The 12,654-nt window shown below is 38.6% G+C and overlaps 1 protein-coding gene across 2 annotated transcripts in view; it reads left to right on the top strand.

Moving 5' to 3' along the window:
- The first annotated feature begins 900 nt into the window (after positions 1 to 900).
- Positions 901 to 12,654, top strand: part of erbin (erbb2 interacting protein) — a 71,854-nt gene continuing 60,100 nt past the window's right edge. For both annotated transcript variants that reach the window (XM_039675624.2, XM_039675623.2), the window contains exon 1: positions 901 to 1,324. The gene's annotated coding sequence lies outside the window, so the exon portion shown is untranslated. The remainder of the gene's footprint in view (positions 1,325 to 12,654) is intronic.

Here is a 12,654-nt window from a genome sequence, read left to right as displayed (position 1 = left end):
ATACCACTAACTATCTGGTCTATTGCCATTTTCTAAAAGAAAATTACGAGCACTTTGTAAGACAGACATGTTTATCAATGCCTCTCGTAGAGTTAAAGCCATGCTAAAAACCAAATCTCGATTTTCATGACGAACAGTTTACCGTTGTAACATTATAACGCAGCACAACCCACGCAGCCAAACGTGATCGAGGCACATCCTTCCGCTGCCTTCAATTGGGAGAAAATAATTCGTTACCAGGTTCTCAAATTGTCCATTGGATTAAACTGTACGCCTATCAGCTGTTGCTCTGTGTTGATGGGGTTCGCATCGGCGCTTGGCATCGGCGCTGAGATGTGCTATTCATTTTAGCGAGTCGATTCGTTCGAACGATTCATTCCAAAAAGCTTGTTTCCATGTAATCCACTGATTCGTTGAATGTATCACACACTTTCCCCAGAAATACTCACGCACGCGACAATTTACGTGTTCGCTTTTGTAGTAAAATAAGATTTCACCGTGTCTAAGAATTTAAATAACCATTTAAATAAGTTTTAATTCATTTTAGTTAGTCGGTTGGTTCGAACGATTTGTTTTAACCCCACAACAAACCCGTTTTCTATTTGATTCACTGATTCGTTCAATGTATCACACACTTTTCCCACGCGACAATTTAAGGGTTCTCTTTTGTAGTAAAATTAATTTTACAATTTCATTGTGTCTATGATTTTAACAAACGTTTTAATAATACATCTTAATAATCGTTCTATTTCATGAGGTGAGAATAGGGAAGTCCACACTGACCACACACAGCTTCTGGTTTTTCTAGTCAAATGATATACAGAATCGGATCGATCGAATCATTGAAAAGGCCAGTTCAGAAGAACCGATTCGCTAGTGAATCGAACATCCCCATTAGCACAACTGTAGTGCAGAGTGCAGATTATCCAGCGCTGCTTCACTGCTCCATCACTTCAATGACTGCTTCTCCGCTCCCCAATGTAAACCAATTATCCCGGCGACCCTTTTGGTCGCTCTTTTTATCATAAGGACACTTTTTTGTAATTTTATCGTCTCGTCGAACCGTGTTCTTTTGTATCAGCAAGAAAACTTCCAGGCAGCTGTGGGCAACTTTCCGCGTCGCGCGCTGAGGTGAAGAATGCATTAGCAGAGCTCGCGCAGCTAGCAGCAGCTTTCTTCGGCTTTCCTGCATCAAGCGCTGGGTTTCCTGGGGGTTTGTAATGTTTTTCCGTGTCTCCAGTCGTGAACTAACCTTCATGGATTAGCTGAACGATTTCTACCCCTCGTAAATGAAAGGAAAAATAACGAAAAGGTCCAGTTTAAGGTGAGTACCAGACATTTTATTTGTCCTTCAGCGTCTCGCCTCAGTGTTTTCTGTCTTCCTCACTGTTAGCCTGATAATGCTAAGAACGGCGAGGGTCGCTAACGTTACTTGTTTTCTAGTTCGCCCTGCGTGTAAAACCCAGTGTTTTTCTGTAGCATTACATGACTCAGGCTTTGTTTTTGTTGTGTACATAATATTCATAAACGAGCGGGTTTTCGCAATGTAAGATAGCGAATTAAGTATTATGACTGACGAGACATGAGTATGTGTAATGTTACTGTGTTTAGGCAGCTTTACCATGTATGTGTCACAAAACATCACATTTTAATTGGCTTAATGTTTTCGTATGGGCATAAAACGTCTTATTTTAACAATATTGACACATAATGAACATTAAATGTTCAGGTGCAGTAACGTTACATTAACCACAGTCTCAGTCACACACATCCTGTTTTCTATTCCGTCTCCTGTCGAAAGGACAGTGTGGTTTACGAGGCATATCTGCTGCAATCTCTCGTTTATTGTGTTTAATGAGTGATATACCGTCATTGTGCCATCACGCAGATAGATTAACGTTTCATGCCTTTGTTTCACAATCACTTCCTGCTCTGAACAGGTTCTGTAGGCAAAAGCAGGGTTTCTGTTGATACCTGGTTGATAACTGTGAGCAGATACTTTCACTAAGTGATCAGATTAGTTTGTCAGTGGTGTTAAAGGCTTTGAGAGTGTAATGATCTGAGTCAGTCCTGATATTCGAGTTCCGCAATGATCGCAACGTCTGATCGTTCTGATGTGGGTTCAACTCTCGTTTTAGGCCCCATTTAAACTCATGATAAAGGAATGAATGGGTGCATTTCATCCTCTGTCATGGGATTGTGAGAAATGCGACCAGAATGGACCCAGAGGGAAATGTCATTACTTGAATGTTTCTCTCTCATACTAGTTTTCATTTTTCATCGATGTATCAAGTTTCCTTGTACAAATTAATAGAGAAATAGAAACAATTAGTCACAGTGAAATCAGTTGATAAAATATTGCCGTATTTATTCTAAATTATTTATCTCATTATTTTTTTTTATAAATGTACCCTTATAATCATAATCAAAATTTCTTCCCCTTCCTCTTTGACATCTCTGGTGATGTCTTCACTGGCGCGAGGGCGGGACAATAACCTGTCACTCACATGAGATCCACCAATAGCAAATCTCAACCATCCACCAATTCCCCACTGACAAAATCAAGTCCCGCCCTACATTTTGTCTTGTTCCAAAATCAGTTTCACTCTTATATATGTGACAATAGAGAATGGGAAACTACGTCATGGCGCAGTGCACTCTGGGTAGAGTCGGCCATCTTTTATGACACGGTTGGCGTAACTAAGGTAAACAAATACACATGGATCTTGAGAAGATCGAGCACAAGGTTATCTACCGAGATAAGCTGAACAAGGAAGCAAAGGAGCAATTAACGGGCTCGATCCGTACAAACACAGAGTGGTCGACTGATCTGAACAAGCTACCGCAAACAACATTTCCTGACGTGTTTTCTTACCTTGTTTGTGGTGTGAGCGCATACAATTTGAACCAGACACACCTCTCTGTCAACAACAACACTGCAAGTTAAACTCTGTGTCGTATATTTCTTTTTTACTTGGGAAACATTTTAGTTAAAGAGTAACTAAACACTTAACCAACTTTTTTTAGTTAATGATCTGTAAGAATGGATCTTTATTAATACCAGTCATTGATTCGAGTAACTTTTATGGCATTTGTTTGTAAAGTGTTTTATTTCTACAATATATGGTGTAAAAACGTCTTAGTGCTGCCCTCTTCAGGTTGAACGGTGGCTACTGCAGTTGAATTTTCCTATTGGATGTTTGCGGTGATGCGCGACACAGCGGTTGTTGGTGACGTAGGCAAGTTCCATACAAAGAGATGCGTCTCAGGTGCACGCCCCCCTCCGCTGGGGTCTGCCCACTTTTCCAGCATTTTTCAAATATTGCCAGTGGGTGGAGTCAGGCTCTGACCAGGGGTTTAGTTACCCTTTAAGTTGTTTACTTTTATTAAATGTAATTTCCAGGTGAAACGCTGTTGTTTTTGTTGTTTCTACAATGATTAGTTTCTGTAATAAATCAGAATCCGGTTTATTTCCAGGTTTTCACATACGAGGAGTTTACCTTGGTATATTGGTGCTTAACCGTACACATAAATATAAATAAAGAACTAGTAAATAGATCAAAAGTACATGTCTACAAAAAATATACTGCAGATTTGACTTGATTTGATGTTTCTCACGCAACCTCCGTGTCCTAAAATCCCACAATGCCTTGTGTTACTGGGATCCGTTGACGTCACGATCCTATTCTCTATAGGGAAGAAAAGACTGGTGCAAGTTACTTCAGTTTCATGCCGAGTTTTGAGGCCGTTGTTGACATGCTGTAAATGTGTGGACACATTTATTCTTGCTTGATGAAATTTTCTTACAAAGCGCACTTCAGCTGTTAAAGAGATACTCCAGTGTTTTTTCACATTAAACTGTTATTCCCTTGGCTAAGATGAGTTGATGCATACTTATCTCGTCTCAGTGCGTGGACTTAATCGCTCTGGCACACAAGACACTTTGATAGCACTTAGCTTAGCCCAGTTCATTCATTAGGATCCAAGCAGAGAAGCGACCAAACACGTTTTCACTATTTAAATACATTTACATGAGTAGTGTAATTCGGCCAAGAATGGTGACACAAAATAAAACGTTGCGCTTTTCTAAGCGTGTAAAGTGGATAACTATTAGAGCCAGACCGATATTATCGGCCGATATTAGGCATTTTCCAAACTATCGGTATCGGCAGTTATAATGGCCGATAAATGAATATTTCAAAAATAAAATAAAAACGAACGAAACACACTTGAAGCATGTCATGAGTGTCGGAGTTGTATAATTTGTCCACCAGAGGGCACTTTACACCGTTCCTGTTGGCAACACTCGTTGAGTTGGTCACGATACATTGCTTGAATAACAATTAAAAGAGCATCCCCAGTTCTGTTAACTCAAATAACCATGACAAAATTTGTGACTATCATGTCCAGTTTAGAAAAATAAATAAATAAAATATTGGCCGATATATATCGGATTTTAAAACCGAAAAATATTTGTATCGGTATCGGCCTTCAAAATCCTTTATCGGTCAGGTCAGGCTATAATAACTATAATGTATGGCGGAATACCACAGCAAGTGCTTGGGAACACTTCGACAGTAATATCATCACTCGTGAAAAATCCTCTCCCTCTCCGGAATGAGGATATTACTACGCCGAGTCAATAGATATCGAGTCGAAGTACTCACAAGCACTTGCTGTGCTATTCCGCCATACAATTATAGTTATCCACTTTACACGCTTAGAAAAGCGCAACGTTTTACTTTCCTACAGTAGGATCGATATGTGCCCTATTGTCTATTGGTAGTTATTACTCCATGTATTGTCCGCCATTGGAAGTCTCCAGTTCTCTTGTCAATAGGACGTTTGTATAACAACCTCCAGCTACCTTTAGGGATATATCAAATCCCTCTATTTCTTGCCATTTAGAGTCTGAAACTAATTGTAATGATTCAAAATGCCTCACTTTTACACAAGTATGATACAGTGCTCGCTTTCCAGCATCACAGAACAAATTAAGTTCTGTAGTTTTAAAACTCATTAACTTTCCTTCATCCACGGCCATGTCTCCACAGCTGCCCTTACTCTTAGATTTGGAAATTCAACCATCTTATTTTAATACATTGCTGTTGTTTTTCCTCCTCTTTCAACCACTATGTAAACTTTGATAGAATTACAGATAAAATTTCTTTTTTTTTTCTGCTACACGGAGTGATTTAATGCCAAGCTTTGCGGCAATATCCTGAGAAGACAACCAATCACTCTTACTCCAAAGATGAGATACTTTTATAATCTGAGCTTTCACCAAAGCAGCCTGCAGTGAAGGAGAATTCAAGATTTTCACAGGTATTGCAGGACTGTAAAGAAGAGTCACTTACAATTCCCTGTTCGCGAACAATTCTTAAGATATTCTATGATTTTAGGATTGTCTTATAAAAAGGAGCTGATTCAACTAGTGCCCCATCCTTCAAACAATGGGCTCTATGCACGGCGGTATTTCCGGTGAAGCATTAGGGTTGCTCGATAACTTCCGCCGATCGTAGAGTCCAATGCAATACCGAGAATTTATATTGAATTTTATACTCCATGGTTATACTAACGAAACGTTAGTCACAAAAACAGATAAAACAGACACCCCTCGTTGTGTTTATGCTTCTTTTTAAAATTATATTAAGTAAAAATAACTATATATAAAATTACATCTAAACGTATGTACGTTTCGTTTCAATGACGGGAGGACAGTAAATTTTGAAGACTCTGCCATAATCCCGTTTTCCTCGGTTCTCCTCCGCTTAAATCTCCACAACCGGAAATGGACGAGCATCCTTGCGTCAAATGCGGAACTTATGCGTGCATATAGCCCATTGGCGGTCTAGTCACAATCGTCCTCCTCTCCTCAAGAGACCACAAGCCACATCAGCCCAACTGACATCTTTCCCATACGAAGGTCTCTGGGCAGCTTGCAGTCTGTAAGCAGCAGCAATACTACATGCTACGTCAATTAGATCATGCCCTCCTGAAGAGGCAGGTATAGTACAGCAGGTCTCAACCAATTAAACCAGATTCAATTTTAATACTAACATATCGTAAAAAAGTCTGTCCAAAACTGCTGAGATCTGTAGAGAGAGAGACTGAAATTGATGTTTTAGCCCATTTCAGCTTGTCTGCTGTGAAGGGCTTCCTGTTTGAGACAAATACACAGTAAGACACATGCAAGAAATCACTGAGTGATGATCGTTCTCCTTCCAGTAGTTTATCCACCTGTGCGCTGATGCAAGGACCTTCCTGCTCAGGGGGGACTACAATGGTAGAGTCTTCTGCCTAATAAAATATCAAAATAATGTATATACAAACTTGAGATGTTAAAATGCTAGATATGGTATGAATGAATTTGTGAGGTTTTTTTTACTGCACTTAGCCTATTTGAAATAAAGTTAGCCAATTTTATAGAGATTTTGTTAGATATTGTATGCTACCTGCAACAGTGGCTCCAAAGCACTTATAGGCTATCGCATAATGCTAATCATTTTAGCAAACTTATGTCAAAATATATATAAAAAGATTTCAATTACAGTTTAGGCTTACCTCAGGAATTTTGCTAGATGTGACTGGCGGGAATTGGCGCTTTGTTGCAATTGCCTTTATAAACACATACAAAAATTGCAGTAAATATCAAATTCCATTAAAAAAAATAAATATATAATATGTTATAGTTTGCAAATTGATGCTAAAACTAGAAAGGTGGTTGCTAACCCTAAAAAGCCATTGTTAGCCAACATACAATGTTATTTTCTCAAAAGTAGGCTAACATTGGCTACAACCAAAACAGAATTTCTCAATAGTTAATTTAATGTTAATGTAAACTAAGCATTGCTTCTTGGCATATTTTTTAACAATTCAATAATTTAACAATTCAATTCTATAACCTAACAAAGTCTGTAAACTGAAACGTTAGCAGTTTAGCATGGTAAAGTTCGTTACTGCCATTTTGAGGAGTATAATGTTAAACTAGGGTGCACAAACCTGTCAACACACACAGAATGTTTTTTACCTTGCTTTTTGGTCTCCCTCTCAGTGAAGTGAATTCTGTCTCTTCCCCGGGCCAGACGCGAAGGGCGCAGTCCAACAAAAGACAGTCAGAACCCAGTGATCTAACGTTAGACTGGATGTTTCGGCGCGACACATCAAATCCCAGACAGTTATGCGGGGTTATATTTCTGATGTACGGTACTCCGTGTCCAAGTGCTCGCGCGCTTTCTGACAAGTGACAAACAGGTTTGCATTTTGCATTAATGGTCCGGTGGCTTCAATGTGTCCAATATAGAAAACCTCTGACTGTTATAACTTAGACACACAATGTAAGGCAAAAATTAGGAAACAAAAAGCGCAATGGAATATGGTGCCAGTCAGAGAGACCGTTATGTCAAATACAGTAGTATTCTGCAAATTTAAAAAAATACAGTTTATTTATTTATTTAAAAGGGACAATGCATATTGATAGACATCTTAGCTTTTCAGCAATGTAAATATGCCAGAATTAGCCCCAGGGCTACTTTCCATCTGCAGTCCCCCATCAGGTCATCACAAACAACACATAACAAAGCTCACATTTAAGTTTAAATAAGATGCAGTTTAAAGAACACCTTAGAATTCAGTAACATATTACAAAAGACACCACTGTTTTCAGACAAATTACACATATACAATAAAGTGCTATTTTATGTACTTCAAATACATTGCAATTATGCTAAAATACTAGAATTACAATAAGTGCTGGATCTGGTTTGATATACATACAAATGCTTACACAATACTACAGTGATCTTTATCCATATACCTCAATTTGAAAGAAGAGAGAGAGAAAAAAGAAGAGTAGTCTCACTATGTTGTGTTTGACGTCACAGAAAATTCCCTTTATGCAATGTAAATCGGTTATTTACTGTAAAGAGAACTAGCAGTATAATAATAGGTGATTTAAAGTAAATAATTACAGAAAAGTCTAACAGTGAGGATAAGATGGCTTGAGGGAGATTATTGCCACTTGCTCGGCTCATCTCCCTCATGGCTAATCCCTATTTTCTGCATCCAGCAACAAACAGATTGAAACGGATCCGGCAAGTGTGAACTTTAATCAGGAAAGATTCTGCTGAGGGTTTGTCTGTTGGTTACACCAGATTGTTTTAAGCATTTCAACTAATGAATATAAGTCACACAGATGCACTTATGTAACAGGCCTGAGCTGTTTTTGTACCTATTGTGCTCTTTTATTATGGGTTGTGATTTCTTCAAGCCACTTCGTCTACTGGATGCTTAGTCAGGAGTTCCAGTGCAGGTGTATTTTAGAAATGCAAACAGAAGAATTCTCTCGTCTAAATAAAGAGTAACAAAATGTGCACCTCAGATGGTTTTGTATTCAAGGAAGAGATCTTGTGCAACGTGTAAAGGTTGTGTTCAGTTTAATATAAAACCTGAATGTAACTTCATTTAGAAAAACAGTTTAATTCATTTCTTGTGCATGTGTGTTAGGTGTTCGATAAATCCCAGGACGTGTTTGCGTTCACACAGAAGACACTAGAAATGATATGGCAGTTTTCTGCGATCAGTGCTCTCTGTGAAAGGGTTGTGTGGTAATAGTTTCATAATGCACGTTTTTTTGCATATTTTTCATAGGCGACTGCACAGTAAGCGGCAGTCTGATTTTTTTCATTCTGAACAAAAGTGCCTTTCCTGTTAAAGTAACGGTTTGCTTCTGATAGACAAGAGCTTCTTTTGAAACAAGTCAGTATAAAGCAGAACCTGAAATGCTCTTATTTAAAATATTATAATGAAGGTGTGAATGCATCTAACGCCCAAAGGTTTGTGTCTAATGCATCTAAGGCCCAAACCGAACCAAAGAGCCAGGCTCATTGCATCAACACTGATGCATTATTTTACAGGCAACACCATTATTTCAGATCAGGCCAAACAGCATTTATTTTAAATATTCACTTATTCTTTAATATTTTGCCACTTCTTTATTATAGAAATGCTACAGCCGCCATAATATCTTGAACAAGAACATGTGGACATTGAAACATGCAAACTCGGAGCAAGGGGTAAACCTTTATTTTGAAATTGTGACGAACAGTTTGCTCAAAATATATTGATGTATTCTCCTTTATTGGTGTACAAATAAGATATAATAAAAGTTTATGTGGAGCAACATTTACTATGAACGGAGCCACTCTGAGACTAACAAAACCCACACGCGTGTAAATAATTATTGAACCCACTAGGATTGTTTATTTGAATCGTAGCTTCACGATAGCACTATGCTATAGTATGGTTCACCATGCTGCAACAGCTTGAGGCGCAACCATTGCAAATCCATTTGTTCTTTGTGTCAGAAGTAACGTCAAAGTAGCGTTGAAGTACACGTTAGAAATAGAAATGGGCATCAGTTTACTGTCAAGGTTTTGTCGTATCACACCGAGTTGGGTCTACTGTAGACAGCATCACTCGTTATAATGGGTTCTGTTTGCTTTTGTCGCGGTGCGTCTGGTCTAAGTCGTCTTGGTCAAGTAATTTGCAAAAGCTTTGTGAATCGGTTCAATCAAATCATTAAAAAAAATTGTGGACTGAAAACAAAAAAAAATCTTCTCCTGCTTTTTCCATTGCTTTAGTATTGTTGAGCTCAATAGATTCAGACCCTGATGAAATGACAAAGATTAAAATGGAAAATAACGCGCTTGAGTCAAACTCATTCTCTTCACACCAAACTGCACAATTAGAGATTTATTGTGTTCCACGTAACCCATCTTTTCCTCTTCAAAAATGTGTGCTTTTACAGAGAAAATATTTAGACTGATACGTTCTAGATACGCTCCATTGTGTGTGTGTGTGTGTGTGAGAGAGACAGCGAAACAGTACGTGTCAGTGCTATGGAATGTTTCCATTAAATCCAGGAGAATGCGGGAGTGTTTCTGCTCATTCCCCTCCGGCACATTTAGACTTTGTTCCCACTCTGAGCGTCATCATGTGATTGCTCTGCTCTGGATATTGCGCATCCCATTTGCGTCCTAAATGACACAGACCTCTCATGTAACAAGTTGCCATCAGGCTGTTGGGTAAACATCGCAAATAGTTTTCACCGAGGGTTTGTTATGATTAACGCTGTGGACATGGTGTCATTTTGCTGCAATGGTTACTTCTGAGAAGCACTTCTATCATGTGTTGCAGTAAGACTGGATATACAGGTTTCAGATAATGAAAATGAAATCTGTTTTAGGCGCTGAAGATAACAGGTGGTGATTGTTGTAAACATTGAATCCCTCTAAAACATGCCAGTAATATTAAAATTAATATAGTACTGTTACTAGATGTACTATCCATTTACTAATTATTAATAGTCTGATTAAGTTTTTATTTTTGGATTTATTTTATTTTAGTTTATATTTTAAAGTTGCCAGCTTTTGAAATCACTGCTTTAATTACTTAAAAAGGGCTTTACTGAGAAATGAATCCTGCTAAAAATCAAGAAATGTGATATGCAAAGCAAAATTGGGCAGGTAAACTGATTTTCATCGCTCCATCTCTTCAGGGCATTGTCATGTACAACTGTGCTGGGTGAACAAACAAACAAGATGATCAGACAGCCTGAAAGATTGAGTATTGAGTGTGTGATACAACTACATGCTGTTTGCTTCCAGAACATGCTGTGTCTGCTGTCAGTGCATTATGCCTGTAAGACATGATGCTGCTTTGCTTACCTGTAGAGCAGAGCTCTCTGGTCGGAGGATGTTACTTGTATCATTTGAAGTCATGGCCTACTATTCTCTTACACTGTGACTGCTTGCGATGTGTTGGCCAAACATTTGCGTTAGCATTCATGTAGTATGTTTCTGGCCAATAGTTAGCTCGCACTTTGTAGGGAAAGGTTTTGCCTGGAAGTGATGTGTGAATTACTTTCAGTGGATTTTAGATGTCCTGATCTGGAGGTGTGTGTGTGTGTGTGTGTGTGTGTGTGTGTGTGTGTGTGTGTGTGTGTGTGTGTGTGTGTGTGTGTGTGTGTGTGTGTGTGTGTGTGTGTGTGTGTGTGTGTGTGTGTGTGTGTGTGTGTGTGTGTGTGTGTGTGTGTGTGTGTGTGTGTGTGTGTGTGTGTGTGTGGTGCATGCACAGATTTCAGGCAGATGTTGTTTTGGCTGGTGCTTAGAAACAGTTTCACACAAAACATATCATTATCAAATCAGAAGAGGGCAGAAAGAAAAAGCCAGATGTGTAATGTTTAGGTCAGATGTGTAATTTGTATTCATCAATATTGTTTGGAGTCACAAGCGAGATTTCTGTTTGCACCTCAGTGTGTACATTTGTCATTGGGCACTGAGGAGGTTTGGTCAGCTGTGGAAATGAATAATGATGTGCAAGTGCTGCATATGAGTCTAATTGGAGCAATATAAACCGCTAACATATCTTTCCCATCGACTCTCTGATGTCTTTTTAAATGGTTAATTCAAAAAAGAAAATTGTAATTTTCTCACTCTTGTTCTTTCAGTTCCATATGATGTTTTCTTGTACACAATTTCCTCCTTTTCCATTCATTAAAATTGGGAACAGATGCTACTTAACTTTAAAAAATGACAAAACGAACAAGAACTCATTGATTACACGAGCTCCTTAATATTTTTCATGTCTTCTGAAGTCATACGAGAGCTGTGTGTGACAAATAGGCCAAAATCTAGGCTTAAATTGTGATCATAAATAAATGATCCTTCAGAAATCATTCAAATTTGATGATTTGATGCTCAAGAAACATTTTTGATTATTATCAATGTTGAGATCAGTTGAGTTCAAGTGAGATTTCGAGAGGAAGATTTTCAGTAGGTAATGATAAGGTTTTGTGTCAGGAACAGAATAAAATTACATTTTAATTTTTAAATTTTATGGCAAAATACAGAAGATTTGAAATAGTGTTTGTGTTTGTTCATTTTTGGAGCTTGACTGCATGTACTTTCATTGAATAAAAAAGAGCAGCTGGGACATTCTGTGAAACCTCTTTTGTTGATGTGAAGGTGAGGAAATGATGGCAATTTAAATTTGAGTGAACTAGCGCTTGCTTGTAAACAGTTATTTTTAGATCATAAAGCTGCCAAATGTCCTCCTTTTTAGCTAGTCATGTTTCAGTGTTTTATCGTTATCGTTTGGTGAAAAGCCACTGTATGGAAGCAATTTTTACAAGCAAATATAAGCTCGTTCTGCTTTCAGACCTGCTGCAATTGATGTTTATTTTGCGGGAGGCCCGTAGAATTTACCGGGCGTCGTCAGTTTGTGTAACATTTGACATTTGAGTCTGTCCGGCAAATCTCACATCTGTGCCGACAGCTTTGCTCCGTTGATACGACACAGTGCTTCTGTGACCCACATACCTCAGCATCTGCCTTCCTTTTCCCTACCGCACGACTGTTTCAGCATCCGACTCCAGTTCTGTTTATCAGCCCTTGGATCGCCATACAACACAAGCAAATAAATGCTAATGTGACGATCTCACTTTTATGACCGTAAACACGGATTTAAGATTGTGCACAATGAGCATTCGCCTCTGTAATGAAAGAGTTTTGTGGTTTATGCTGACGTTTATTCCAGCATGCCGTGTGAAAACACACGTTGGGGTTTACTAGGTTCCGGTTGAAAGGCGGATGT

Source organism: Pimephales promelas, chromosome 23 (genome assembly GCF_988280905.1).
Source record: "Pimephales promelas chromosome 23, fPimPro1.hap1.1, whole genome shotgun sequence".
Lineage (NCBI taxonomy): Eukaryota > Metazoa > Chordata > Actinopteri > Cypriniformes > Leuciscidae > Pimephales > Pimephales promelas.
This window is presented reverse-complemented; position numbering and strand designations above follow the sequence as displayed.